The sequence below is a fragment of the Aythya marila genome (genome assembly GCF_965140915.1).
Source record: "Aythya marila genome assembly, chromosome: 18".
Lineage (NCBI taxonomy): Eukaryota > Metazoa > Chordata > Aves > Anseriformes > Anatidae > Aythya > Aythya marila.
The window spans coordinates 9,694,598-9,715,651 of record NC_139059.1 but is presented as its reverse complement, the minus strand read 5'-3'; positions in this window follow the sequence as shown (position 1 = coordinate 9,715,651).

Genomic DNA, 21,054 nt, shown 5'->3' with positions numbered 1-21,054 from the left:
ACGGTGGGAAGTTGCTCAGCAGCTGGTGGAACAAGCAGACAGGGACTGAGCAAAGAGAAGTGGGTGCAGTGGAAGCAGCGGGGTTATCGCCAGCACCAGGAGCGGGGCAGGGGCAGCCAGGCAGCCTGTGCATCCCCAGGGAAGCTCGGATAACCCAGCGGGATGGTTTTTCCCTGGGAGGTAGAGTTCAGCTGTCAGTAACCGTGGCTTATTCACTCGGCTCCAGCCTACCAGGCACAAAGCAACCTCTAAAGGAGAAAAAAAAAAAAAAAAAAAGAGTTTTCCCCCCCTATTGGAAGATGAAGGGATTTTTGCTCTAATCCCTAAACAAACACATTTAATGCCATTAAACACTCCCTGGCATTACTGAGACATATCATTCTCATGCTGCTGCATGCAGAGCACAGGCAGGGTTTCAGAGAGCTGAGCTCCTATGATTGCTTTGCACTCAACCTGTCCCCAGTGGAAAAAAAAAGCCTCCTTTAACACCATTCCCTGGGAATAGGAGGAAACTGGTGAGTCAACTTCAGGGAAATAGATAGTTTGGAAGATTTTATGGCCCAACATCTGCAATTAGTTTTGAAGAATCAGTGCAAATAATCCCAAAGCAAGCCAGCTCTCTTTCTCTTCCCCTTCTACAATCTTTTTCTCCTTTATCCCACTTTGCCAGCTCTAAATTTTCTTACTGGCTATTAGCACAGATCAGAGAAGCATCCCTTCACTTGCAGAGCAATGGGACAGGGAGCCAAAGGGAAAAAGAGGATGACAGCTGGGTAGGACTTTTCCCAGCTCCTAACACTCTTCAGCATGGAATATTTTCCTTCCTATCTTAAAACTACAAAAAAGAAGTCGACAACGCTGCCTGAGCCAACACCAAATGAAGAGATCAGGTGTCAATATTTTGCTCAGCTAAAATCAAATGAGTTTGCTTCTCCATCGGCTTTTGTTTTTGAAATAAGATAAAGAGACCAATTAACTTGTTTGAGTTTTCCTGTGAATAACCGATAATTCCAACACAACACAGCATTTGCATGAAAGGAGTCATTACAGGAGCTGCAACAATGTGAAAATCAGATTATCCCTTGAAATTATCCTTTTTCATTAATAACTACATAAAAAAAAAAAAAGGATTCTTTTGAGACTTCCATTTCCCAGCCCTTTCTGACCAGCTCTTTTCTGGGTTACAAGGAGCGGGATTATTATGTGGTTAGGAATTCAGATCACCGACATGATGAGTTGGACAGGGGTGGCCCAGCTCCAGCATGTACTCAGAGCCTGCTACCACCTGACTGCTGCGCCGGGCCCTGAGGGCAAGATGAGCTCTGCAGATGCTCATCCTTTGCCCATCGCTGTGGTAGGTCTGTTCCAGGCTCCAGGTGAACCAGATAATATTCACAGTAGTTAGTACTTTAACAACAACAAAAAAAGTTTTGGAAAGGATCTAAAAACACATTTTTCTAGGCTTAATGCAATGGCTCTGCACAAAGGGCATCTCCCACCCCATCCCTCCCCATAGAGCTCTCTCCGAAGCACGCAGCTTTGCTTAGACACAGATACGAAACTCGTTGGGAAAATTCCTGGCATCCCATGAAGCCCACAGGGCAGAGCACACAGTGCAACAGCCCCTCCGTGGAAGCACTGACAAAATGGACAGGACCAGCCCGGCTCATGGCTCTGCACCCATCTCACTTCCTCCTGCCTCAGCCTTGCTCCCCCTTGAGATCCCACCTCCAGCTGCTCCTCAGCCACGCTCCCCTCCCCGACTTCAACACCACAACCAGTACAAACAGCGATTCCTTCCTGGTCAGACCCGCATGGACTGGGACAGGTTAGAGAGCAATTACCAGAGCAGCTCTGCCGGTGGACTTGGCAGGAAGGATGGACAGGCAGCTGGGAACTGCAGTCCCTGCAGCCAGAACAGCTGCAGCCTGAGGACAAGTCCCAGCCATATAAACACCCCCTGGTTTAGGATACGGACACAAAATCAGATGCACTCTGACTGGGCCTTGTCAGCCAGCAAACCTTGGCTGCTCTGCCAGAGGCTCCTGCTCAGGTGCCCTCACTGGCCAGAGGCACCGAGGGAATGCAGCACCTCTCTGAGCTCGGCTGCCCCAACCCAGGGGGCTTCAAGCAGAGCAATCACTGCGACAATAACACACCCACCTGACTGCAGAGCAGGGAGCTGCCACCGAACCCATGGCATCACTGCAACTCTTCTGCCTTTTCCTTCAGCAAAGCAAAGTGGCAAGCATCCCTGGGGAAGAGGAAGGTGCCAGCTTCCTAGGACTGTAATGATAATGAGGAGTTTAAACGTAACCACAAATATAAAATTTTAAAACTCTCATAAACAGATTTGAATGCGAGCCAGAGGAACTGGTGTGAACGTGAACTGCTCCGGTACGAAGTAACAACAGAAACAGCTATAAACCCGGGCAAGGAGGAAGAAGAGAAATCAGTGAAGAGTTTTGGTTTTTGGTGCGTGTTTGCAGGAATTAGTTTAAAAATAGGTCTTTTTCCTAATGAGTAGCACAAGATTGATTTTATTTTATCATTTTATTTATTTTGCGCTCGTTAATTGGTGAGCAAAGCCCGAATGCAGACGTGCCAAATGCAGACGTGTCAGCCCAAAGCTCGTCAGCTGGCGCTCAGCCAGGTCAACATTTGACCGAAAAGCCCACCTCATTTTAGCGGGCTGAAGTCTGGAAAAGTGATTAGCTAGAGAAAGGCCAGTGTATTGCTTTGTACCTGGGGAACGCTGGAGCAAAGCAAAGGCTCTCAGGCCCTAATTAAAAAGCTGCCTTTTCACTCGACGGAAAGCCGGAGCGCAGTGAAACGAAGGAAGCTGGTGCTTTTCCAACAGCGCTCATAAAGCTGTCAATACGTTGAGAAAGTGGCCTTGATGGTGTGAAAAGTCATCTCCAAGAAAAAAAAGAGAAAATTCTTTGCTGTTCAATAAGGCCTAACAAATCATCTAGGATCACATAAATGGCTAATTTAACAGCAAATTAGTAGTGTTTATGAAATCTAGACAGCTAGCCAGCTTGCAAAGACAGATCAAGAGCAGGTAATTAAGAAGTTGGATTTGGATTTTCTCTTTTTTCATCGAGGGCCTTTCTGGTGTTGCTCAAGACAGTAGAGGACTGAGGATTGCCCTCTTTTTGGAGGAAAGTGTTGCTTTGTGGAGCACGATGCCAGCAGCAGGCACTGGGCACCCAGGCGAACGCGGGCGCATTTCTGGCCCCGGGACCTCACCGCAGTGACCGTGCTGCAGCCGGGGACCTCCTCGCTGGGCTTCCTGCAGCTTCGCTGTGCAATACAGACCTGTTTTCCAGATGTAGCTCTCGCAGCTGTGAGAAAAGTCCATCACCTTATCTTTACAGACTCCAGAGCTTCCAGAGGACTAAAATGGCTACTTCTCTTCATAAAATTAATGGCGTGCTTTTTATGGCTTTCAGCTACAGCTGGGAGCCTGATTCTGCTTAGAAGGGACTGCTAATACAATTACCAGGCTGGTTTTACACTGTAAATTCTCAGTTGTTTTCTTTTCACTGTTTGGGAGTTTCTCATTTAGACGTGCCCTGGAAATCAGGTAGGGTTGTTACCGCAGCTGGACTGAAGGTTATGCTGGCACTTGGTTTATAAAAAACATATTTTCAAGGTTTATAATGGCAATAAAAGTTTTCCCTTCTTGCTGAAACTTGGCATTGATAATTCAGCAGAGCTCTGGAGAACATTTTTTGGAAAAATTTGAAAAAAAAAAAGCACAAACCCCATGCATTTTTCAGGCCCAGAGACTTTAGTGGGCAGACAGGACTCCTCAGTGAGGTGTGGGGGCATTTCTACAGCATCTGCAGAATGGCACGGGTCTCCCCCCAGCTCAAAAGGTCTTTAATCTCTTGTCCTCCATTAGGAAGCGACATCACATTAGCTTAATGGCGCGTTGATGAACCTCCTGATGTGAATACAGTTATAAATGTTTATTTTTAGGTATTTTATACCGAGTTATCCCCTTATGGGTAAAGTAAGCTGTACCAGTGCAAGTCTTTACACTATTATAATTATGCCAACACAATTCTGAATGTTCACACCGTTGTATAAGTTAAGAAAAATCAGTTTTATCCAGTGTGACCATATCAAACATCAGGCAATCAACTGAGCAATGAAGGAGGAGAGAGGAAGCACAGCTCAATTTGAGCATATTTATCCACCAGCAGAAAAGCAGCCAGGAAACAATTTTCCCTTCCCAGAAGAGTTTGAGATTTCCACACAGAATGAGAGGAAAAGTTACTCTCGAAAACCTTCAGGTGATGAAACACAGGAAGGAGAGGGGAAACTTCATTGGATGAATAAAAATGGGAGGATTTATTTTAAATCTTTGTGGGGTTTGGTTTTAGGCAAGATGCAAATTTCAGCCAACAGCAGCTTCTTGAAATCTATTTCAGAAACCGTTGACTCAGGCCATTTAGGAAGCTACGCAAACGCAGGAGAAGTGAAGTCCTTGCAAGGATATATCCTGGTTAAAAGCAAGAAATGTGGGGATAAATGGTCAGTTCCTGCAAGGGAGCAAAGTCAGCATGGGAGCCCTGGAGAGATCAGTGCCATTAAAAATGCATGTTCATAAATGACCTGGAAAAGGGCGTGAGCAGTGAGGTGAGAAAGTTTGCTGACAACACTAATTTTGAGAGCACCGTGATGAACTGCAAAACAACTTTACGATACAGTGACAGGTAATAAAACAGCAGATGAAATTCGATGCAGATAAATGTAAAGGGACTCGCATGGGGGAAAAAGAAAAAAAAAAAAAAAAAAAAACACAATCTAAACTTCCTAAATAAAATGATGTGCTCTGAGCTGACCGTTACCACACAGGAGCAATACCTTGAGGTTGTGGCAGGTAGACCTGTGAAACATCAGCACATTACGCAGTAGCAATTAAGAAAATCCTTCGTTAGAAGTTATTAAAGAACAAACCAGAGAATAACATTAATACCACAGTACAACAACACACAGTCTGTGTGCCACTTGCATCCTGATCACTGCATGCAGACGTTCCCTCGTCTTCATGAGGACGAGGCAGAGCAAAAGGGCCAGCGACAGGCGAGAAGGCTGACCAGAGGTCGCTGCAGCTCCCATACGGGAAGGGTCAATCAAGCTATGACTCTCCAGCCAAGAAAAGTTAGTTATGGAAGGAAAGGACAAAAGTTATAGAAGGAAAGGACGAAACCATGAGCAACACAGAAAGGTGGATACTGTTGATTCCCTCTTCCAATGCAAGGGTTTGGAAAGAGCATCAGCAGTGAAGAAGACGGCTCTACCCTGCATATACTAAGCCTCACTTTTAAAGGAGGTTGTGGATGCTGAAAGTTTTCCTCAGAAGAGGTGGACTGACAGCTTTCAGTGCTGGCTTTGAGCAGCCACTGCTCAGCAAGACAGAAGAAAACGAGACCTGAGGACTTTGTAGAGCAGCAAGAGAAAGCCACCTCTGGTCCCTGGTCCTTCCTTACAGTGCGATTTTCCTTCTCGTTTACCTTTTCCCTCACAATCAATCTCTTTTCATTTTCAGACCAAAACCAGTTCTGTAGGGATTCATTCCAGTTGTTGTTATTTCCATGGGGCAGCAGCCGTGCTGAGTGCTCAGTTAATCGCCCATCGCCCCCCACATCCCCTGCACAGTTGCTTCTTTTTCAAGCCCACCCTCGGGCCCCCATCACCAGGCTGCTCGGGGGAGACCCAGCCTGCTGGCGGTGGGAAGGAACTCGGCCAAGAGGGAGGGTGTTTGTAGGGCAGCCCTCAGCCTGGACAGCAGGCTCTGCTGAAAGAGCAGCAGCAGGCCCTCCGATCACCCACTGAACAGACGGAGTTCCTGCATCAAAGCCTGGCATCAGTCCGAGTTTCAGCATGCCAAAGGCCCCTCTGACTCTACACTTCGCCGCTCCAGCTTCCTGCTAGAACAGTAGTTTAAACTCAGTAGTTTAGCCCTGGGCCAAGCTCAGATACTGTTCACATCCCCTCACCCCCAGGACATTCCTTCAGGCATCCCGTTAGCCGTCTGTCAGCCCCTTGCTGTAAGAATATTTCCGATCGTTGCAGTTCGCCTTTATCCACAGCCAAGTAAATGCCTCCGGCCCAGCCCACAGCTTCTCCGTGTAGAGGCTGGTATTAGAACAGGGGACAGCTGGGGGCTGGAAGAGAATGGCATTGTGGAACTTGTCTTCAGTGACCATCTTATCCACCGTTACCAACATTATCCTTTCCTTCTCTGAAGAGCTCTCACCTCTGAAGCTTTCCGACACAGACAAGGATCTGAGCCACGCTCCCATCACTCCTGACGGCAGCCCCAGGTACCTGCAGTCCAGACGCACACCAGAAGATGTGGAAGATCCATTTACACATTCCCAGAGGCAACAGCGGCCGAGTTCCCTGACCCTGCGGGGAGCTGAGCACGAGGCACCACGGAGCTGGCTCTGCTGCCTCGCGGAGAGCACTCGGGGCACGTCGGGGCATTCCCCCGCAGATCTGAAAGCAGATCTTCCAGGGCTGCTGTCTCACGGGAATAGATTCCTGACCCGACCCTACCTTACAGCAGAGACCACCGCTGTGAAATAAAATATGACTTTTGAAGTTGTGTTTTTATGATCTATGAAATCACCCAGACCTCTTGGGTAAATAAATTCTGAATATGAAGCCGACCTCTTAGCTTTTAGCATATCGCTAAAGCCTTGAGGTTTTTCATTAAGCTTAAAAAACATCTGAAAGGGCCTTGTTTTCTAGCCTTTCTTAAAAATCCAAGGAGGTAATGCCTTGTGGTAAGTTTTGCTTCAAATATCGGCTAGAGATGCAACTTCAATAAGCGTAATGCTTAACTGCGGAATGCCAGAGGCGAGCAGTGCTCGTCACACAAGGCTTTTGTAACATGTCATTCCTCTGTGCTGCCTATCCTGCCTCTTAAATACTTCATCGCAGTGACTGGTTTCAGGGCTCCAACTGATTTCAGTCAGAGGCAGCCTAACAGCCCAGACCCAGACAGATAGGAGCACAAATCCAGTGCCTCTGAGTCACTTCTAGCAGTCACCAAAACCCTACAGGTACAACCACGGCCCAACCTGGCACCCCACAACACAACACAAGGGGATGAACCAGGAGAGGAAGAATGGTGGTGAAAATTAGTAGCTCAGTCATCAAGGAAGACTGTCCTCAGTCAAAAGGAAAAGTGATACACCGGTCCTATCACTTTTTAGGGGCAGTATCCCAGGGTGTCACAAGCTGAGAAATCCAGAACCAAAGGAACCCCAGAATTCACTAATCACAAGGAGTTCTCAAAGCTACAGCCTCAGCAGCAATTGATACAGTATTTCATATTACTTATGAATATCCAAAATAAATCAGAGAAAAACCCTGCTAATACCCAGCCTTAACACCTTGGGAAGCCTGAGGTGCAAGGCCCAGGGACGGGACACAGAACTCCACACATCTGACTTGTCCGATCTGCCCAGAAGCGAGTGAACAGGGGCACAGTTTGGCACAGTGGGATTACAGTAGTCGGTGTCCCCACGTTCCTCAAGCCCTTTGCAGTTGAAGCCCAGCAACACGATCAGGAAGCCTCCCCCTGCCTTCCCTTGCACCTGAGTCAGCTCCCACAGCACCTCTGATGGCAAATCCTCTCCCCTTCCTACACGAGCCACTTGGTTCGCATTAACTGCAAAAGCCACGTAAGGCTACAAAGGATTGATTCATGGGGAGAGGCAGAAAACACGGAGCAACAGTTCTTAGGCAAAGCCCTTACCGGGAGACAAGGAGGTCTCGGCGTGATCTGGAGCGCACCCGGCCTTGGCAGGATCCATCCCGTCCCTCAGAGCGATGTGACCACGCTCACCCCTGCGCCAGCTGGTTCGTGTCAAGTCTCCTTCACCCTCCATCCGTCCCCCCAGCCCCTGGTACAACACCCTCCCGGCTCGCTGAGCTCACTTCCCCTCACACGAAGGGTTTTTGATGAAGTGGAGCAATGGCAACCACATGGGCTTGTTCCCCTTCATCCAAGTCACCTGCTCCAGCGGGGCTGCGCTCGGGGGATGCCGGATTTTACACCCTGGCTTATAAGGGCCCAAGCACACAGCCAGGGTGGAACACACCTTGCCACCTGCATCATTTCAGATCTTTTTTTTAAGATCTTCCCAGTCCATTTTCCTTCTCTTTCCATTTGTTGACTCAGCTGCGCTCACAGCCTGCGGGGATGGACCTGGTGACACGGGCCCCCCCCCAGTTGTTGGTAACAGCTGGGAGTGCCGCGGGTCACAGGCACCAGCACAACGCTGAGGAAAAAAAAAAAAAAAAAAAAAAACAGACAGCAGGCCAAAAACACCTCAGCCACATAACGCTGTCACGTTCAGGAGTTCCACATTTCCTCCAGCCCATCCTTTAACCTGTCAGAGGAGGGCCAGGAGGAGGCTGGCAGCATAGCCAGAGCTCATCATGTGGAGCTGGGGATCAGTCATTATGGTCTAATAATCCATTACTAATTATCAAGTACCCTGCTGTGATCAGTGAAATATCCCGCACATTATTCCTACCAGAATCTTTTTTTGCCTTCTATTTTTCAGACCCTCTACAATAAAACTTGGCTGTTGTTAAACTGAAGGTGTTGGGGGATGATATTCATGGTGCAGTCCTCAGCCACAGACTATTCCTCTTCCAATTCTTTGGGGTCTCCAGTGCATTTCCAAGAAGCCTGCAGCATCCTGAGCGTTTTTATGGGATGGACCACTAGTCCAGGTTATACTCAGCAACGACTGTCACAGCCTTCATTCAAGAAGGGATGCAATTTCTAGCATACGTTCTACAGAAGGATATTCCTACGTATCACATCAAGGAAGTCACTTCAACTGTACCCATGCCGTAGTGACCAGCAATGGTAGGCTGAAAGCAAGAACAGATTCTGGAAGATATCTGAAATCCCCTCTTGAAGTGTCCCTCTCTGCGACTGAGGACATCCTTGATGATTTTAATAAATAAAAAAATAAGGAAGTTACACTTTCTAATGAGTGCACCATTAACGTATGGCTGGGGTAACCCCTCCTGAGCCACTTCTGTTCAGGTGCCTTCCACCTCGTGCACAGAGCTCTGCAAGCAGGATATACAAAATTCATGGGTACAGAATAATGAGTTATTGGTGAACAGGCCCAGGAGCTGTCTATAGGAGTTAGATGCTACCAGATTTAGTACCAGCACATCCAGCGAGCCAAGCAATCATCGGTTACGTTGGGATGTGCTGGTCTTCTTGGAACGGGCTGGTTCTCAGTCCTGAGAGCTGTCTCATTTTTCTGCATTTCCCTTCGAGCTTTACACCTTTCCATGTCAGCAGTTTCCCTCCTGAACCCTCCAGTCATTATCTCAACAATTACACTCTGCTTTTTCTTTTCCTATCTCGCACGCCCTGAGCTGACGGACTTTCTCACAGCTCAGAGGCAATTTTCTCAGCAGAACTGAGCCAAGGCCACGCAGCTGCGCTGCACCAAACCAGGGGTCCGAGGCAGCTGACGTCCCGGGCCGCGGGTTACGCTGGGTCATCTTGGCAACGTGGGGCTCGTTTTCCTGGCTCACAGAGATCCCCAGCGACTCCCCGGGCAGAAATCCCGCTTTGTCATTTCAGCACTCAGCCTGAGGCATGAGCAGCCAGGACAAAGCCCCCAGGATCACAGCACACAGCGGTGCAGCCTCCAGCAGCCAAGGAGAGCTGGGGAACAGCTGCTGCGTGCCAGGGACCAGCCACCAGGATGGGTTATGGCAGCACACACACCCCACCACCGCTCCCTGTCGCTATGAAGCATCACTAGAAAATAATCACTGCTTCCTCAGCACTTCAGCGTGCTGGCCAGGGAAGGATCTGGCACTGCTGCCACTGAGCATCCATCCGCAAGGGCAGCAGTGGTGCCTGGAGGCACAGCTTGGGACAGGGGCTGAGCTCTCAGAGCTCGGTCCTTCCAAAGAGCTGGGAACCAAAGCCCTGGGGAGTGCTATGGTGCCTGGGGACATGGTTTAGTGAGAGACATTGGTAGTAGGGTGATGGTTGGACCAGATGATCTTGAAGGTCTTCTCCAACCTTAATGATTCTAGGATTCCATGACCACGTCCTGCAGAGGACATTCGGTCGCTGGCAGAGGGCTGGGGGTGCCCACCCCAAAGCAGGGCAGCCAGGAAAGAGCATCACTCCACATCCAGCTGTGGGGAAAGATCCAGAGGCACAATGGGGAGAAGGCATCACTGGGAGGACATGGATGGAAGTTAAAGTAGTATGGAAAAAAGAAAAGATCCAATTTTCCAAGGAAAAATAAGTTTTTGCAATAGAAAGCTAACATGTCCCAGCAAAATTTTAGTTCAGCACAACCAACCTTCTACTGAGCAGCAGCTTTAAAGGACAGTGCTGTCATCCCTATCTACCCATTTAAAATATCTGACAGAAGGTATTTGAAGAGCAGCCATCAAATCAAACTGACTATCCTTTTCTTCACGAGCACCAATGGAAGAACACAAACTCCATCACCATTCCTCACTTTATCCCGTAGATTTGTTAAACAATTAACTGCAAGTAGCAGTCTGTGGCTTCAATCTTCATCTGCGAAGCAGTCCATGAGTTTTGTGAGCCAACCCATGACTTCATTACTCAAAGCTGTTCACCCCCGAGCTGGAATGAATTATTTTCATCCCATGGACTGTCGGCTGCAGTGTTTGCTCTTCATTACCCATGGTGTGAGACCGCTCGCACAAGTTGCACAATGTCATTTCTACCTCCTCTGTGGATAACAAACTTTGTGGAGGCAGAAGGGAGGAAACAGAATCCTTCTGTTCACGCACAAGTGCTCTTGTCCTTTCAGAGGATGAGAAGAACAAAGCCCCTCTTCAAACAAGGCATACAAATAGGAAAACATTCTCAGGCTGCTTGAATGGCCACAGAAAATTAGCAGGATCAGCCCTAGGCAGCACAACTGATGTCATTACTGGAGAAGGGAGATGCAGTCATCAACACCACCTTGTGACAGTGAGAAACTCACCTAAATACAACACAAACAGCCCAAGGTGAACAGCCAACATGGAACACCCCAGGTGAAAGGACTCCAACACTACCATGAAAATGCCCAAGATGCAGCGTACACAGTCGTTAACATCAGATTATCACCCCAAACACTCAACAGCTAGGCAGGATGTTTAACCCAGGGGGTTTAACACAGGATGCACCTTTAGTATTTCCCTGCTGCAAGCCAAAGAGCATCCTCTGGGCTCGTCCCATTGCAAGGATTTCAACAGCTCTTGGCACTCATATGTTTGTCCCCAACAGCTCTCTTACTGGATTTTCTGTCCTTGGGAAGTGTCATCTTTGTCAGCTTCCAGGTATCAAAAGCTGAATCCCCCATCACCACCTAGAAGGGCTCATGATTTGAAACCTGACGTTAAAACACCAATCCTGGGGACCTACAGCAGAGCTAGAAGGAACCCCAGCCAGAAACCGGACTGTAACTCATGGGAGCCATGAGTTATTTGAGATGTACCCAGCAGTCAATATTTGACAAATTAACCTTCTCAGAGAAAAGTGAGTTTCTAATACACCTGCTCCAGATGAGAGCAGCAAGATTTAAATAGGCCCCAGATTTGCATAATACCCTTACGATAAGCAGCACTTTGGCAAAGCCCTGCAATGCATGAAGGATTTATTTCGTGTCTCATACATTTCTGTATTCCAGAAGAGGCAATTCATCATTGTGCCAATACTTCAGAGATTTCACTGAAAGCTCCAACAGCTCTAGATTACCAAGGAATTATATATTTTTCCCCACTGAATAATCATTCCCAGAAGCCTGTTAGAAAAAAATTCCCACTTTCATCACGTAGGTTAATGACACTGCAAGAGATGACATTCACTTTTAATGACTACACAGTCAAAGACATTGAAACCCCTCTTTTTGACCAGCTGAATGCCTCTGTTCATTACTGTGTAATCTGCAGCTGTATTTAGATACGCACCCAACACCCTACAGACAGAGCTTCATCAATACCCTGGCTACACACATCCTTCAAGGAAGGAAAAGATTCCAGACGTGATTCCACTCTAACACTGTAGTTAGAGACTCACCCTGCAGTAGGGTATTCCCCTTCCCGTGGCCCTTGCATTCAGCCTCCTGGGTCCTGTCTGCACCGCCAGCAGCAGGCACACACCAACAAAGCTGTGTCCTGATGAATGCAGATCAACCCCTGCCTAAACACAGCTTTCTGGGAGCTCTCGCTGTTGCCTTCCTTGGCACTCAAGTTGGCTGACAAGGACAGGAATGTGCCCAGCAGTTGGCAATGAATTTAAGCCAGGTTTAACTACTTTGTTAAGACAATGTCGGAGGAATCCAGCAAAGCAAACACCAACTCAGAGTTTGTGGACAAGTGGGATATTAAGAGAATAAGGAGCTTGTATCCCACTGGCTTGGAGGGATTAACTCTTTTAAGCTCCTCTTGAGACTGCCAGGCTTGAATATGATGGTGATGAGGCTACAAAACTTTCCTGTAGAGACCGACAGATCGATCAGCCCAGAAGCTATGAGAAACGTGTACCATCTGGAAAGAGCTCTGCATGCATTATCTTACATTTGGTATTCTGTGACTAGTCTTTAAACCCCCAGCCCCTGCTCTGATACACATATGGTTTAATTCAATCAGATTTCCTTCAATGGGGAAGTGATTTTCAGGGTGCAAGGACCATGTCAGACAGTGATGTTCAGAGTGGGAAAACCTTTTGATAAGGGGAAGGAGGTTACTGTAAATCAGAACAAAAACGTACCATTGCCGCTGGAATCACTGGAAATTATTGCTGTGTTGTTTCCTCCAAGTCTTTTGCTGCCTCTACAAAGAGGCCTTTGGAAAAGAGTGCTATTACTGGAAGTATACTTGTGCCTTTTTTTTTTTAATGCTGTCAAAGATTGTGAATATAAAATGTGCAAAAATCTCAGTCCTATAACAACTGTAACTTGTAGTGTCCCTTAACACTTGAAAACACTTCAAAGAGTAATAACTAAACACACACAGTCACTAAAAGGAGAATGCCAGTGCATGGAGCAGAATTACTCTGGGGAATCCCTTGGTCTTCAGCATGAAGTCAGAGTACTAATAATGACCTAGCTTATGCAGCTCACAGGACCTTGCTGCAGGATCACAGCCCTGTGCCACACAGCCCAGTAACATCTGAGCCCTGCAGCCTGATCCACCCAGACCCAACAGCGGGGCAGAGCCTTAAAAAGCACCACAGACATGAAAATAGGCGTGGGAAACCCCAGGAAAATGGGCTTATGCTGTATACAGCCTATCGTTAACAGGCACCCAGGAATCCAACTACAGTAGGATTTTGAATATTCCCACCAGGAAACATTTCCTGCATTAGACAGCAAAGAACCCAAGATGCAGCTGGGCAGAATAGGAGCACTCTGCTTCTCGGACTGATTTACTCTTTCCTTACTGCTTTTCTGTAGACACAGAGGTGACAGGGCCAAGCAGCTCTGCCAGCACATGCTGAGATGTCTCTGAAAGCACACGGAGAAGGAACAAACTCACCCGAGCCCCGCAGCAGCCTGGAGCTGGTCCTGGGACTTCTCCAGCTCCACCGAGCCCAGCCCCGTGCCCCAGGACGGTGACTCCATCTCCCCTCGCTGCACTCCTGCTGCAGAGATCCCAGCAGGGCCGCTCCGCGGGACAGCTGCGCACTGATTTACAGTAGGAAGACTCTTTGGTAGAGCAACAATTAGAAGTGTAATCATTTTTTAAATGAAAACTGATCCAAACCTGACGGGGATGCCAGCACTGACTGCGAATCCCAGAGGAGAGGGCTTGCTTGGGAGATTTCTGGAATTTCCTGCTTCTGGACCAATAAGAGAGAGCACAAGAGCATAATGATATATTCTGATGACAATGGGCCATGTCACTCGTTTTGCTTTTGGCCTGGAACTTGGAATTATAGAGGAAGTAATGAGAAGAGCAAACTTTTTTTTTGCACTTAGGTTTTCTCAAAGACTCTTCAGGGAGGTAGGAGCGCTGCTCTTCCATCTGTATTCTTTCACCCATCCCATCTTTATAGACCCTCACCTGGCAAATTGCATATGTTTCTGGAACATGTTCTCAGGAATTTGAGTAAGGGATATTATAGTTATAAACAAGAACATCCGCGCTGCCTGGCAGACAGTGCACTCACTGTGTTCAAGGGAGAATAAATCAGACATTTCAGAAAGCCTCCAAAAAAAAAAAAAAGGCAAAACTCAAGGGGACATTGATCCACATGGATTAGGTGGTTCTCACTTAAAATTTCTGTGCACCTTGTAACCTTTCATATATCAACACCATCAATAACCCTGGGAGACAGGTAAGAGCTGTTATCCCCACTGCTCTGATGAGGGAACTGAGACAAGAAGAATGTGTGCTCAACACAAACCAACGTCTTGAATGCTGACCTTCCAAACCCTCGATGGATACCTTCACACCGGGCAAGGCTTCCTCCCGGGGCCGTACTGAACCTTAATGAGTGCTCAATCTGTCACGGCCTGGCTTTGAGCTGGAGGAGGTGGCTCACGCTGGCTGGCCCACCACCCCCCACCCACTCCATACCCAGCACAAGGGTTCCAGCATCGCGGTCACCGCTGCTGTGCCACCCAAGCGAGGACTCGGGTGCCACGTGCTTGGCACTGCACGTCCAGATATACAAATAAGCCGGTCCTTACAATCAGATAAAGCAAAGAAAAAAATAAGCCAGGAGAGACTCCCAAAGATCTCCAGCCTGAACACAAGCAGGGCTGTTTCCAAAAGCAGGCAATGCTGCTCACAGCCCTGCTCAGTCAAAGTCTGAAAGCCTTCAAAAATGGGGACTTGGGGAGCTTGAAGACCCTGCTGCCTGACACGTCCCCCTCCTTGAGCTGAAGTTATCGACCCCGCTGCTGGTTTGGAAGCCCACCTCCCTCAGCACAGCCAAAAACACAGCCGTCGTTGTCCCCCCCCAGCAGGGTCACCCCGTGCCCACACGCTGACTGCAGAAGCGGTGCTGAGCTCTGCTCTTCTACACAAGGGGCCCATTCCCAGCCTGATGACAGGGAAAAGGAGGATGTCATGAGAAAGGCAGCTACGAATTGGCAGAGGCCAGCCCATAGGGTGTTTGCAGCCCGCTCCCTACCCGTGGAGGAGAGACCCCAGGGATGCAGGAGCTGGGAAGGGGCTGTGGCAGCAGAACCGTCCTGGAGAGCCAGATGCAGCTCGTGAGCCACAGACCAGGCAGCTCGGGGCTCTTCAGCAGTGAAATCTCAGTGTTTATGGCCCAAGCCAGGCTCACATGCCCTCTATATCCCAAGCCCCAGCCTAAAACACAGGCAGCAGGTTTTCAAAAGCTGGACCTAAGCCCGGAGCTGGATTTTCCAGCTCTGGCCACCTTATTGCACCAGTGCTTTTGCATTTCTGATGTCAATATCGTTTTAGGTAATAATACGTTTCAAGTCAATTCACTGTCTGGCCTTCATGCACATACAAAGTCTGACAGGGAAATAAAGAAAAAGGAACATATTTGATAGATTTAAAAGCTGTTTCCATTTGGATTTCCTTTTAATGGAAACATTCTGTTGTTCTTTGGTTTTGTACAAGTAGAGGGGGTGCTGGATTTTTATTTTTTTTTATACAGAATATAATTTAGGGGCCAAGTTTGAATTAATGGGGTCCTGTCAGTTCCTTGAAATAATGCCTTGGAAGATTGCAATTGAAGTGTTTCAAAACAATAGGACAGGCATTAGAGTAGATAGGAGAGAGCGGTGAAATGGTCTCCAGTTCTGGCTTTTTGCAATTTTTATTTTTTTTGTTAATTAAGCTTTTAAAATACGAAAAGTAAATGAAAATACAAAAGCCTCATCTGCAGATGTCATCTCAGGAATAACCCATATGTAGCCACCACCCAGACTCCGGTAGCTCTGTCCACCAGGAGCGGGGTGCCCCAAGGCACAGGGCCGAAGCAGCACAGCACGCATAGCCCAGCACCCATGGGTGAGTACACCGATACTGAGCTGCACACAACTCAACACTTCAGTATGAATGTGGAACAGCAGAGTAGCACACCCAGCGCGGCAGCAGCAATAAAGCAAGCCCCCGAGGAAAATAACCCGCAGGAACAGAACCCCGCTCAGCGTCCAAGGGCTTTGGGAAGTCCCAGCACTGGTGGAGCAATACAGAGAGAGAAAATTGCACAGTTCATTCCCCTACAAGCATTTACCTCGATTGTTACTGCAAAATACCACTTTGATGGGCCCGTATTATTACAGGGATTTGGCAGAGAACAGAACGCCAGTGAAGTCATTTCCCACCCCCTCCCCTTTGAGCGACCGACCCGGAGCTCGGCGGCTCCACAGGACAGCAGAGCCGAAAATCCGCCGGCAGCAGCCTCGGGGAAGCTCTGAGCGAGGCCTCGTGGCGCTAAGCCTCGCACACACCGACCCTTTGTCAGCAGCACATGGGACAAACAGGAGCCACTGCCCAACAAATCAGTGCAAGGAAAGGCTCTACCCAAATTCCACCCGCAGGATTCCCAAATCTGCCCCATGTTTTCCGTTCTTCCTTGATTATACTGACATCTAAAGGTCATCAAATTTACAGTGCTAAGCAAGCTTCCCGGCCTGAGAGCTCCCTCTTCTCCCCCACCTGACCTCATCTCTAAAATCGATGAACATTTGTTACATTAAGAAAAATGGGAAACTGAATATAGTAAAGATCTGTCACTTTTTAAAGGACTACAGAAAAAAAATGCTAACTTCATTGGTACAAACGCACCTGAAGGCTCAAAAAGACAAAATCATTCCTATCATACCTCGAAATAGCAGACCTGATCCTACACTTACCTCTTTATTACGCAACCAGCTTCTAAGAACAACCTCCAGGGTTTCACCAGCACAAGAAGGAAAGAAACCGACCCATTAGATCTGAACCCAGCAGTAAATTGTTCTGCTACAACCATTCCTGAAGTCTAGGTGCACTCAAACGGCTGGACAGGGATACTTCACAAGGTCCAAACCCCACACCTGTACATCAGCACATCCTGGGTGGCCAGATCGTGGCAGACCTGCCCCCGTGCCAGACACTTCGCAGAACACGAGCACAAAGCTCCTGAAGTGCTGGGTGAGGAGCAGAGCCGGGGGTCCTGCCCCCAGCAGGGAAACAGGCACCATCCATGGGTGTGAGGGCTAAGAGGGCAGTCAGGGGAAGATTTTGGGGCAGACTGGGCAAGCTGAGGTCATAACGACCTTTATAGGAAACCTAAAATTCATTTAACAGGAGTGAAACATGCATGGTGCCCTGCCTCCACCGGGGTTTGCATGTGTGTTTGCTGCCAGGTGGGAGCAGTCGCCTGTCTCAGCAAGGATCAAGCTCTGCCCTTCGCAGGCGACCAGAGGGCTGGCAGCACGGGATGGGATGGATCTGCCTGCACAGGCTCACACCCCGGCGACAGGCCCTGGAGCACCCTGAAGTCTTTCCCAATGCCCTGCTGAGTGTTACCAGCCCGTGCAAAAAGAAAAAAAAAAAAAAAAAAAGAAAAGAAAAAAACACAGAGCAGGGGATCAAAGGGCATTTGCCTAAACCAGACATCACACTGGCAGGGATGCGATGAGCTTTGCATGTGTACGGTGCTTGGTGTCCTGCATCCCACAGCTCAGCACAAGCCCAGCTGCTGAGCTGGGCCCCCCAGTGCCCGTGATGGGCACGAGGCAGCTCCACCACCACTGGGATCTGCAGCTGCTGGTACTGGGGGCCGCAGGCAGCTCCCCAGCTGGAAGGTAAGCGGATACAGCCCGTGGTCCATCAGGTCAGCTCAGCGTTCCCCCTGCAAGCAAACAACCTGGAAAGCCAGGCGAATCCCTGGGGACATTTCAAAAAGAAGGGCTGGGCTCAAAAAGGGGTTAAAGAGAGGGCAACAAATTTATTCACGTAGAAGGTCTCCGAAGGGGGACATCCAAACGAAACAAGGCATTCACTCAGCCCTAACCCCCCCAGCTCCACTGAAGGGAAGCAGCCCCCCGAGCTCGTCTGCTGCTGCCAGAGGAGCCGAGAGCTCAGACAAAGCCGTGTGGCAGCACAACCCAGAGCCCCCGCCTCCATCCCGAGCGCTTTGAACCGGCGTTATTATTATTTATAATCCCGCACACGCGGGCACAAAGCCGCTGTCGGCTTCCTGGAGCCGGCCCCCTCGAGAGGACAAAGACCCCGCACTTGAAGGGTGAGCACCGGCTCCTTCGCCCCCACAAGCCAGGCCACTTTAATGCAGACTGGCACTGAATTAGCCACTAATCGGATTAGGAAAAATTGCTTTAAACTGACAGTCAGCAGGGAAAGGCCCCCACCTCCTCCACCGAGGCACAGGCCAGGGCTTCCAGCTAACCTGAGCACCGCAGCCTCGCACCCAAAGCATCCCTTATTTGTCCTACAATGTGTTTGATTGTCTTAATCGCAGCTGGAGCAGCTCCGTCTTGGGGGTGAGGAAGGGGAGGGATTGGGGGTTGATCAGCCAGAGCACAGGATGCTGCTCTTCACATGGCTGGGGAAAACACCCTGAGCACCACGGCTGCAGAGGTTGGAGGGGTCTGAGGATGGGCAGGGCAAGCAGCAGTGAGGATGCCTCGGCCCTGAAGAGCTGTGATGGAGGGACAGAGGACAGTAGGGTTGGCAGCATGCATGGCTGGGCCCCGGAGATGTTCAAGCTGCAAATGGCTTGGAGAGCAGAGATGTCAGACCCGCAAACCTGAGCAGAGATGCCCTAAGGCACGACGCTGCACTCCCTGCTGCCAAGTCTGCCTGCACAGCTGCCTCAGCTCTCCGAGCACTGCTTCGTACCCAGTTAGTCCTACCTGCCACAGACCTGTTCTCCCCTGTATATTCTCTGATGCCTACTGAAGCCTGAACACACATCACATCTTCTTGCAGCCGTGTCTTTCTACTGCCCCGTCACCTGCTTTGGTCAAAGTGCCACGAGGTGAGCAGCTTTGGGATCTCTTTCCTTGCCAAGTCTTGCTGCAATTGGTCTGCAGCTCAAGGGCTGTTTTAAAGAGCTGTGAGTAGATAGCAGCAGAGCTGCAGACACGCGACGACATCACCTCTGTTTCCTTTGGGGACGAACAAAAAGAACAGCAGAAGATGAAAGCAGAAAGCGTAGCGGCTCTGTCCCCAGTGAGCCCCAAGGCAGCCGTCAGATGACGAGCCCACAGACCTGGAGGTCCTGCACGAGGAGCTGGGTACTCTGACCCCACAGGAGCACCACAGACCTCGAGACCAGAGGCGAGAGGCTGCTAGTGGACCACAGCTGTCACTCCCCATCGCCCCAATACCTAAACATGCACCTTACAAGCAAAAGCAAAACATCCTTTTTATTTTTAAACACTGATCTTGCAGAGATAGGATCCTTCTCCAAATAGAGCCCCAATCCTGGAGCAATTCAGACAAGAATACCCCAGCATCACTGGGAGTGTTGCCCAAGTAACAACTACAGGATTGGGCTCCAGATGTTTTGACTTCCCTGGCAGACTGATGTCATTGGCACGCTAAAACAAGGGGTTGAGTTCCTTTCCTCACCACGACCTCCCCTCGCCAAATTAGAAGGTTTATTTGTTCTAAAATAAAGCACGGTGACACATTAAAGATGCCCCCATTTTTCCTCTTAGATCAGCTTGACATCTGGTTCAAAAATGTTATGAAACACTCTCTGAACCTGCTGTGGAATTGGATATTATGGTATTTCACCAAGACGTGGTTCAAGCGAACTTTCACCTCCAAGTGAAAGTTTGAGTGTTGAAAGTGAAAACAGACCATTGAGAGCCTTTCACTGGGACAGACCTCTCAGTGACACTGGATGTAGGGAAATAATTGCAGATGGTATTGTTGTGGGGGAAATATCACCTGCCATGAAATTTCACCCCGAGTGAACATTCAGTTGTTATAAGATCATATCGTTGCGCTGCTCCACTGTAACACGTTGAGGCTGCAGACTTGAGCAAGGTCATTCCACAGGAAACCTGCACACAACAACAGGGTTTTGTTCATCGTGGTTAATGATACTATGACGGGAGGGTGGGGGGAAAGCTTATCAAAATATTTTCGCAACAGATAGGACAGCTTTCAATGAACAGGATTGCTCTTCTCATATCCATTTTCATGAACACACTTCATGTTTCCAATAGGGAATCAAAAGCAGCACAAATGTACGGTTCTATATAGGTAGAAGAGAGGGATTTTTTTTTTTTAAACAATGTAAAAACTTTGTATATAATTTAAAAAAAGAGAAAGCTTGTCATCTTCTCTGAATTTCACACACACAACCACCTAACAACTTCTATGTTCCTTGCAAAAATGCTAACTCACAAAGCCCCTGGCTGACATGAGATTTCTGCCTCTTCCTCTGAGAAAAGGAATCCAGCAGGGATTTCATCCCTACAGATGTGTTACAACAGAGGAGTGATGCACATGAAGACTTCATAGGTCTGAGGCTCTGCAACCTGCTGCCTTTTGCAGACTTCAGGGCACTGCGCAGAACTCCTGGCATAATGACCACTTCCCCCTCAGGTAAGGAAGCAACTTGACATGGGAAAACCACTACGGGGGAAAATTAAAATCAGGCCACCCCCAACACACTGCTTTGACTATATGTGCACTTCCAAGTCCTATTTCCATAACCCCAAATATTGAAGCCACCTGCTTTCCAGGTGCTGGAGGTGGAAGCCCTGAGACAGCAGTCACTTGTGAGAGACACTGCGAGTGGCATCTCCTTCCAGGGCTGGACGAGCAGGTCCAGCAGCAGTTCCCTGACCCGTGCTGTCAGTGAGGACCCAGAGCCACGCACACAGAGCAGGAAGATGCTGGGAGCACTGGCAGGGGTCTGCACAAGGAGCAGAGGGAAGTCACAGCCTGGGGTGAGCGCAGAACACGGGGTGCCACCAGCCTCGTCCATGGTCAAAGCTGCTGCGTGCAAACTCCATTCACTGCTGTTGTGTTCCTAACTTCAGTCTGTTCAAGTCCCAGCAA